Here is a 9,550-nt window from a genome sequence, read left to right as displayed (position 1 = left end):
GACACCGAGCGAAAAGAATTTGCTACTGCCGGCCTCCGTGGCGCGAGTGGTAGCGTCTCGGCCTTTCATCCGGAAGTCTCGGGTTCGAATCCCGGTCAGGCATGGCACTTTCCCACATGCTACAAATCATTCATCCCATCCTCTGAAGAATGACTAACGGTGGATCCGAAGGTTAAAAAAACGTATTATCTGCCACTGCAGATGATGCGAGTTCTCCTTCATGAAGAAGCCCGAGAATAGATTGAAATGGTGATCCGCAAATTTCACAGATCTTTATCCACACAGCAGACGAGGGAGTAGTGCGTTAGTGCGTGAGATGGTGTCCACGTATTTCCTGTATGACTTCCTCCTAGTGTCCAAGAATACCCGACGACATACCGCTCTAGCTTTACGGTACAAATCTGCATTCTCGTACGTGGGTCTGCGATTATATTTACGCAGCGCTTGCCATCGTCTGATAATAGTGGTTTTGCAAACATCAGTCCACCAAGGAACAGACGGACGTCTCTGATTTCCCGATGTTTGTGGGATGTGCCTTTTAGCAGCCTCAAGCATCATGGACGTAAAAGAGGAAAGCTGATTAAGGACGCCTGCGCCACCGTCGTACTGTTATGGGAAGGCCGTTCCAATCCGCCTTTTCAACAATCCATCTCCGTGGCCTTCTCATCACCTCGCAGGACATTAAAAGCAATAATAATTGGCCTGTAATCACTGCCGTGAAAGTCATCGCAAACAGACCAATTAAGACGAGGGAATAAACTCGGCGAGCACACGGAAAGGTCGATGTTGGATAATGTATCAGATCCAACCAAACCATATATAATACACCTTGGATAATGCACCAGATCCAAGATGTTGGATAATCTTCAGATTTAAGGACATGAATGCATGTGATCCATCATTCAGTAGACCTTTGTCTACTGAATGAAGTCTTGTCTCACTCTGTTTACCATATTTCCTCGAGAGGAGCAGAAAGATGACCCCCAGGAAATATGGTGGGCACTGAAGTCTCCTATTAATGACGGCGATGGGATTTGACATTTCTAGAGCATCGAACTCAAGAGTTCGGCGAGAGATGCAAATTGCAGACGCAGTTTGAAGGGTATAGAGACTTTCACAGCAACAAGGGTAGCTAATGGTATCCTCGTAGCCGACACCTTATTCCACAGGAAAATAGCAACTCCACCACTCTCTCTACTGTCTATTAGACAGCCGTTCCTTTCACAGAAATAGCCTCTGAGCGTTACTGCATCACGCTGTAAGAGATGCATTTCTTGGTGGAAGCAGATGATTAGTGGTTCATACGTGCGCGCCAACACTCTAATATCCTCAAAACGGGACCGAAGACCTCTAACGTTCCACTGAATAATGTTCATAAGTGGAGGTTACAGATAGAGAAATTCAGGAAGATAAAGATTAGTTTATGTGATTCGGTTTTTCTTCTTCATAGTTTTGATGGTACGGAATTTCGATGCCCTAGATTCGGGCAGTTCCTTAACCATATCCTCCAAAAAACGAGGGGATTTTGATGAATGGGATGATTGTGAGGACTCCCTTGACAGGGAGCTTAGAAGATGGCTTACTGCCTGCTGTGATTATTCCTACCCGCACGGATAAAACTTTGGGGACAAGGACCTTCAGAAGGATCCCGCGACTGGATTCACTTACTGCGACTAACGACTTCTTGTTAATTTTTGTTAGTTCTGAAATAGTGGCCGTAAGTGAAGCGACCTGATCAGATAACACCTGAACAAGTTTTTTCAGCTCATTGCAGGATCCGCACTGTTGAATACCAAAATTCGTGAGTTTGTTTTGATGCAGCGGTAGCAAAAGATACATATGGTTTAACCAAGTTCTGTGAATTAAGTATTTTCCCGTATTCTCTGCGTGCAGCCGGAAAAGATAGCTTCTGCTCCTTAGATTCTGAGAGTCGCATTTTCTTCTTGAAAAGTTGGGCAATCTCGAGAGCGAGCTGCGAACCATTAAAGTTTGCACATTTTTATCGCCTGGCAGTCAGTGTCATTGAGGCCTTCCTGAGCACAGATCTCAGTCTTCGAGCAATATGTTTGTGTGATCATAACCTTGGCATTTGAAACATCGACGCGGGTTCGGTAAAAATGATCGCACCCGAACCAACAGGTAACCCACTTTAACCCGCTCTGGTGGTACCAGAAGATTAAATGTAAATATAAGAGATGGCGTTGGTTCTTCCGACCCGCTCTGATACGATTCACACCTATTACTTCTTGGGGTCGAAGTTCATCAGCTATTTCTGTTACGTCCAGCTCCAGAACGTCTCTGCAAAAAAATTACTCCCCGACTAGTATTCAAGGTTTTGTGGCACATCGTACTTACGTGCATACCGGCCATATTAGTAATACGTAAGAGACCATTCACCCATCAGCACGATAGTTCCCACCTAGTGTTACGGTTGCGCTTCGTAGTGTGCAACATCATCGAGTGTATGTGTAAGAAGAAATGGTGTAGAATGTTGTATAAGGGTATATATTGTAAACTGTGTAGTGTCCTTGGTGTATAGTATGTGTACTGTGTAAAGTATTCTGCAGCTCAGCGTGTTGTGGCAAGAAAAACTACAGAGGCTAGGCCCTTGGGGACGCCAACCCCCAAAAATCTTAATGAATAAGACTCCCCTTTGGAGTAATTTATCATAGTAACGATTATTATGATGCAATTATGTTAGTCTATTTATCTGTCCAGACATTTTCTCGTATTTTTCAATATAAGAGTTAATAAATGGCATATTGATTACTTTTTTAATTTCTCCCAACAGTATCCGTTTTATTTTTAATAGTTTTTGTTTCTTTCGATACTGATAAATGTGATTGAAGTTGTGTTTGCTCCTGAATCATTTTATCAATAAATTCTTCAACTGTGTTGAAACACAGCGTAATTCTTTCAACTGTGTTTATTTGTCTTCTGCTGGTAAGATTTGTGAAAATGTGAATACCAGTGATTAAGCTGAAGATGTGAATGTTTCTACCAATACTAAATTATCACTAGATAGATATGACAAATTCTTAGTTTTATGCTTTTTAATTCAATATATTAAAATATAAGAGAATATGGTACATTAAAATAACTTGACTTCACTATTTTACTCATCTATCTACATTTTAGCTTGTAGATAGTCTTGTTGGTCTATTGCTGAATTCCAATGGCAATGTTAATATTATCAAAAAATATAGTTATTTTTTTAACATGACAAGTGTGGAATATATTCTAAAAATGGAACATATACCACAACAGCGAAAAGATTATGAAAATTTTCTCAAACAGATTAATTATTTTTAGTGTGTGTTTATAATACTACATGTCATTTTTCATACCAAATTCCAAGTTTTTTCCTCTCCCTTGATGTACGAATATACAACACTCTTATCTTCCATTACAACTCTTGGATGATCTCAGTTTTCTTTCTGCAGGTTTTCATTCACAAACTTTCTTAACAGTTCTTACTCATCCTCATTAAATGTCCATACAAAGCAATAGCTTCTGCTCAATTTTCTTCTTAAACTGTACTTTTCACTTTCATTCTTTTTCAAGATTTAACAAAATTATTGAATTGCAATTTTGCCTCTTAATTTATTTCTATTTCATTCAACATGCAATTCATGTCATATGCACTTTTTATTTATTTCAAGAATACATACTGTTCTAGCTAAATACTTATCATTTATGATCATCAATTTTATCTGAAATCAGCAACATGATCTAAAAAAATTATAGTTTTTTAAATAAATCTTTCTTTATTCTATTTTACCTTATTTATTTGTAATGATTTAATAACAATTTATTTCAAACAGGAAAAAATTCTTAAGAACACATTATTTCCTGTTTAATCTTTTTTGGAAGACTGCGTCATCAGTGGCAGGAAATATTACACATTACACACTAGTGGCCTACCATGTAATTGTATATGCTGTTGCTAGAAGTCTTATTTACATTAATTAATAAAAATAAAAAAATATATACAATTATAAAACATTTTATGTTTACAAGATAACATTTAAATACTTGTAAACCAGTGGTTGCAAAGATATCAACCACTAAAAATTTACATGGCCACCATTTTGAAATAGACTGAGAGATCAGGTTTATTATTTTTAATCAAGTAAATCTCTAGGTACCCTAGCAGTATATAAAATTTCATCTTAATAATATGATTAACCACTCCTGAAAATAAGTCTTTATGTTAAAAATACAAGATGGTAGATAGCCAGTAAACTAAGCATTTTTGGACATATGTTGATAAAAGGTTCTTCTTTATTCGATGTGAGGGACCATCCTCTGAATTTTTGAAACAGTTTTTATAAACACTCCATATATATGTATATAGTCACTTCAATAGAGAACAGCTGCAAAGATTACAAAATCCAGGTTCAATTATATATAGGAGATTAATGACTCCTCCAATATCCTTCCATTTTTACTATATGTAATTCCCAGTTTAAAAAAAATGTCTGTTAATGATAAAATCAGCTGATTGTAAAATACTAGTGATTATTACAAATTGTAAATTTATTCTATTTTACTACAATTTCATCTGTTTATTTACACACACTGTATATTACTTCGAGTAGTGGCATTATTCTGTTACAATTAAAAAAAAAAAATTATTTTTACAATATTTGAATTTACTTAATATGTTACATTGTTAAATTATTGCAAACAATTATAATTTATTGTTATTTAACAGCATTTTAACTTTCTGATATTAAAACTTACAGTTTTATAAACAAACGTTTATTGACAAGCAATGCTGCTTTCTATTACTGCTAAAACTTATATTCATTTTTAACAATTATCTTCAGTGAAATTAAGTTATTAGTACTGCTGTTTTGTTTAAACAGCTTACCAACAGAAAGTTACGTAAATGGTGCACTGCAACAGTAAGAAATTCTCTTCTAAAGTTTAACACGCTTGTCAATTTCAAGGTCAACCAGTTTGTTGACATTATCTGCTACAGCCTATTATTTTTTTACCTTTTTATTATCATTCATGTGTATATTGTTAAGTTTTAAAATGAATCTAATATTCATGGCAATTGTGAAGTTAAGTCAGAAATAAAAATCTGAATTTTCAAAAATCATTTTAAGGCAATATCATTTTATCAAAATTAATCTCAACTTGAGCCAAAACATCAGTGTGTACTACCACAGCGCATTTACTAAGAACTGATAAAAAAAATTTCAGACGTAACACTTTATGTACCCTTTTTGAAATTCTACAATATTCTTCAAAAAGGAAAAATATATTTTACTGAGACTATATACATTATGGAATGTTAGTATGGAGCAGAGAACAATTTAACTCTTGCAGTAATCACTAGTTGTAATGTAATCACTAGTAATCATCTAGTAATGTACACAGGCTTCCACTTATAGTCATTTTTCTACCGCACAAAATAACAAATCTTCCACAACAGCATTGGTTGAAGAGATGCTGGCTCAAGATTGAATTTCAGCAAAATTTTCAGTAAAAGGGCACTATGTATACGTTTGAAATCTAGGAGGGCAAAATAAGTACGGCATAATAAACAACACCCAAAAATTAAGATTTATACTGTTTGAAGGTTTTAATAGTCTGTATTTTATATTTCTTCAGTACAAGAAAAAAAAATGGTTATAATATAGAAAAATGAATGCAAACTAAAAAAAAATAATAAGCTAATAAAACATGGTTAACACTTTCAATCCCATATTAATCAACATGTTTGAGAACTTATTCTAGAAATTTTTTGCAATATACAAATCTATTGTATAAAAGTAAAAATTTCTTATTATTAGCCAATTTTTTTATACCTTATTAAAAGAAATTTTTTTATAGCAATCTTTTTGAAAGAGACAAGTCTTATTTTATTAATGAACAGTCTATTTATGAATTTTTAAAATTATGATCTCTAATGTGTGTTATATCTACTTTAATAAGGGAGATGGGATAGATGAAATGCAAAATTAAAATTGCCAGACACTGTTTGAAATCAGCTGATCTAGAAGATTGTCCCTCTAAACAAACACTACACCAATTGGTCGAGCCAATACCAACTAAAAACTTGCCGAAAATATAAATAAATTTTAGTAAAAAAAAAATTGCAGCTACTATGTAAACACTATTAGAAAATTGTGCTAAGCTATGTACAAGGTACTACCCTTGTACAATTGTTTTGTTATAATTTCTAAAATTTTCAACATAGTACCAAAGTCTAAATTCTTCATTCTCTAGCAGTCCTGGCTCAATCATAGACTGTGTGTGATTTACTACAATGTTTATAAGTATGAACAAAACACAGGGTATACCCACGTTTGGGCCTGAAAGTAAGAGGAGATCGTTGGGAAACTAAGCAGGCTTATGCATAAACATAAGGGGCCTATGGACCTCCAAAAGACAATTGATTCTGACTGTTGTCTCTTCTATAATCATGTATGCAGTACCAGCATGGGGGGATGCTCTTGAAAGGAGGAGGAACATGGATAGGTTGATCTCTGTGACCCACCAGGTTGTTCTAGTGGTGAACGCGTCTTCACAAATCAGCTGATTTCAAAGTTGAGAGTTCCAACATTCAAATCCTAGTAAAGGCAGTTACTTTTATGCGAATTTGAATACTAGATCGTGTTCTTTGGTGATTGGGTTTCAATTAACCACATCTTGGAAATGTTCAACCTGAGGCTGTACAAGAATACACTTCACTTACACTCATACATATCATCCTCTGAAGTAATACCTGACAGTGATTCCCAGAGACTAAACAGGGAAAACAAGGCTGGTCTCCCTGCAGAGAAGGGGAATACCGTACTACCGTATGGGGGGGGGGGGAATACCTTAGAATACCGTACTACCTCTAGAGCAGCAATTGAGGTCATTACCAGTATTCCCCCAGTGCTACTCTTGGCAGAGATATTAAGGAGGGTCCATAATGGTATTTTGAAATCAGAGGCCTGGACAACTTTGATACACAAATGGCAGGAAGAATGGAACATACTCACAAAAGGAGCATGGAACAGACAGATGATTCTGAGACTTGATAATTGGATGTGCAGGAGTTTCAGGGAGGTGGATTATTTCCTCTCCCAACTCCTGACAGGCCAAGGAGAGTTTGAAGCTTAATTGTTTCATTTTAAGAGGAGAGACTACTCTAGTTGCAGATATTGTGACTCAGTAGATATGGTGGAACCATATGGTTCCACCATATCTACCCATATAACCATATATGTACCAATGCATCAGGTGGGACGCTACTCGTAAGAGTCTTAACTTTGACAGGCTCAAACCGGAAGATACAATAGCTCACATGTTGAAAGGAGGAAGGAATGGGAGCAGGTAACTAGATTCGCAGCAAACATACTGGGAATAAAAGAACTGGAGTCTAGACAATGGTCTGGAGATTAACACATAACCGACTAGAACACCAAGAGTGAACATCCAGAATGAGAGAGCAGTTTACAGTCACATGTGCAGTAGAAACACTCTTTCACCTGAATGAACAATGTAAAAGACCAACAGACTCCAGAAAATTGAAAAAAGAATTGGAAGAACTTGCATTAACAAAAAGTACCAGAAAGACGGGCAGTGGTGGATCTTGCTCAACAAAACCATGTACGAAGGGTTAGAACCCATCATTGATACCATGCGTAAGAGGAGACTAGGATTTCTTTGGACACATCATGAGGATGCAAAATTAGAGACTTTTGAAACAGCTGGTACAGTACAATCTCAACCTGAAAGACAGAATGATGATGGATCAGAGAAATAAGAGAGAATCTGAAGGAAATTGCCATACACCAGAAGTCCCCAAACAGATAAAATTAAATGAAAAAAGCAGATATTATATGCATAGTCTCTTTTCCTGATGTTAGTTTTCAGGACACCTCTTGGGTACACCCAAATAAGTACAACGCAATATCTGGACAGGCTGCAGAGGTTTGGTCTGGTGAACTTAGGAATGTGTCCATAATGCGGACAATTAGACGATGTACATCATGTTCTGTAAGTTTGTTCAAAATACAAGTTGATACGCACGGGGAATATATCTCAGCTCAATATTATTGGGTCGGTGCTGGAACTCTGTGTCAATTGGCAAAACCAGGCTGAATGGATAATAGTTGAGAATTTTATAACTATTTGGCAAAAGAAAAGATTGATGAGAGCATCTAGGGTCGCCTGGGCTTTCCCGCACTCTTCTTCTGTTTCTAAGTTTCTGTTGTTGGTTTGTTTTATTGTAAGTTACTTTCTTTATTTTGTTTACTCAGTCTTGTTTGAGCCTAAGATGTGTTTTGTTGGGATAGTAGTACATTGATAAGAATGTCACATGTGGCATTTACATCTTTTGCTGAGGTTTTGAAGGTGACCTCCAGTAAAGCCTGTAAGGACTAGGTACAGAGGGGGTGGTGTGGCGACCACAACTGTCACATGGTGGGTGTCTTCCCCTACACGGTCAGTTCATGAATAATAGTTTCTTCTCTTTCTCAGTGCACTATATATGTATTGTTCCAAGATGGCTGACAAAGAAAGATTAACCATTGAACAGTGTGTAAAGACTGTGTTGTTTTTTAAAGAAACGAAAAGTGTGGTGCTTGCATAGACTGTTTCATGCACATTTTCAAACTCAGTGGTCACCCTTATTTAAAACAACACATAAACTACAAAAAATTTAATAGTAAAGGTTCAGAATTTGAGAGTAAGCGCTAATAGACTGCCAATGTTCAATCTCCACAGAATGTCGAAACTGTCAGACCATGGACAAATCAACAAGGAAAGCAGGAGCACAACTTGGGATTTCAAGGCGATCTGTGCAACAAATTTTAAAAACTGATTTGCATTTGTATCCATATAAAATAAGTGTTGCCTAAATTAATGGTTCACAAGAAACATCAAAGAATGGCATTCGGTGAACATGCTGTGAACCAAAACATATTGTTGAACAATGTTTGGTTTTCAGATGAGGTACACTTTCACCAAGACAGGGTTGTTGATAAAGAAAATATGCATTTTGGGCTTCTGAAAATCCACATGTGCTTCATGAAAAGGTGTATCATGCTCCAAGAATTAGGGTATGGGCTGCTGTCTCAAGAAGTCATGGGGTAATAGGGCCATTCTTTTTTGAACAGACAGTGAACGTTAGAAACATGCTGCTTTATAATTTTGTTCCTCAGCTTCATGCAGAAGGGTTTTGATTAAAAAACGAGTGGTTTATGCAGGATAGAGCCAGACCATACACAGCTAATGTTTTAGACTTTCTGCATGATACTTTTAATGCAAGTATCATTTCAAACCGATTTCCTAATCGTTCTGCATGTGGACAGAATTGGCCCCTGAAAAGTTCTAATTTGAATCAGTGAGATTATTTTCTTTGAGGATTTCTAAAGGAAAAGACTTTCTCTGATCACCCTTGTACAGTGATGGAATTGCAAGTGCTGATCATTGAGGCATGAAATGAGATAAACAAGAATATGTGTTGTTGAGTTATTAGCACCATAATGGTGGTCATATTGAACATGTGATAAGCAGAACATAATCCCAAAGTATATAGTAA

This window comes from Lycorma delicatula, chromosome 4, assembly GCF_047948215.1.
Source record: "Lycorma delicatula isolate Av1 chromosome 4, ASM4794821v1, whole genome shotgun sequence".
NCBI classification, from domain to species: Eukaryota; Metazoa; Arthropoda; class Insecta; order Hemiptera; family Fulgoridae; genus Lycorma; species Lycorma delicatula.
This window is presented reverse-complemented; position numbering follows the sequence as displayed.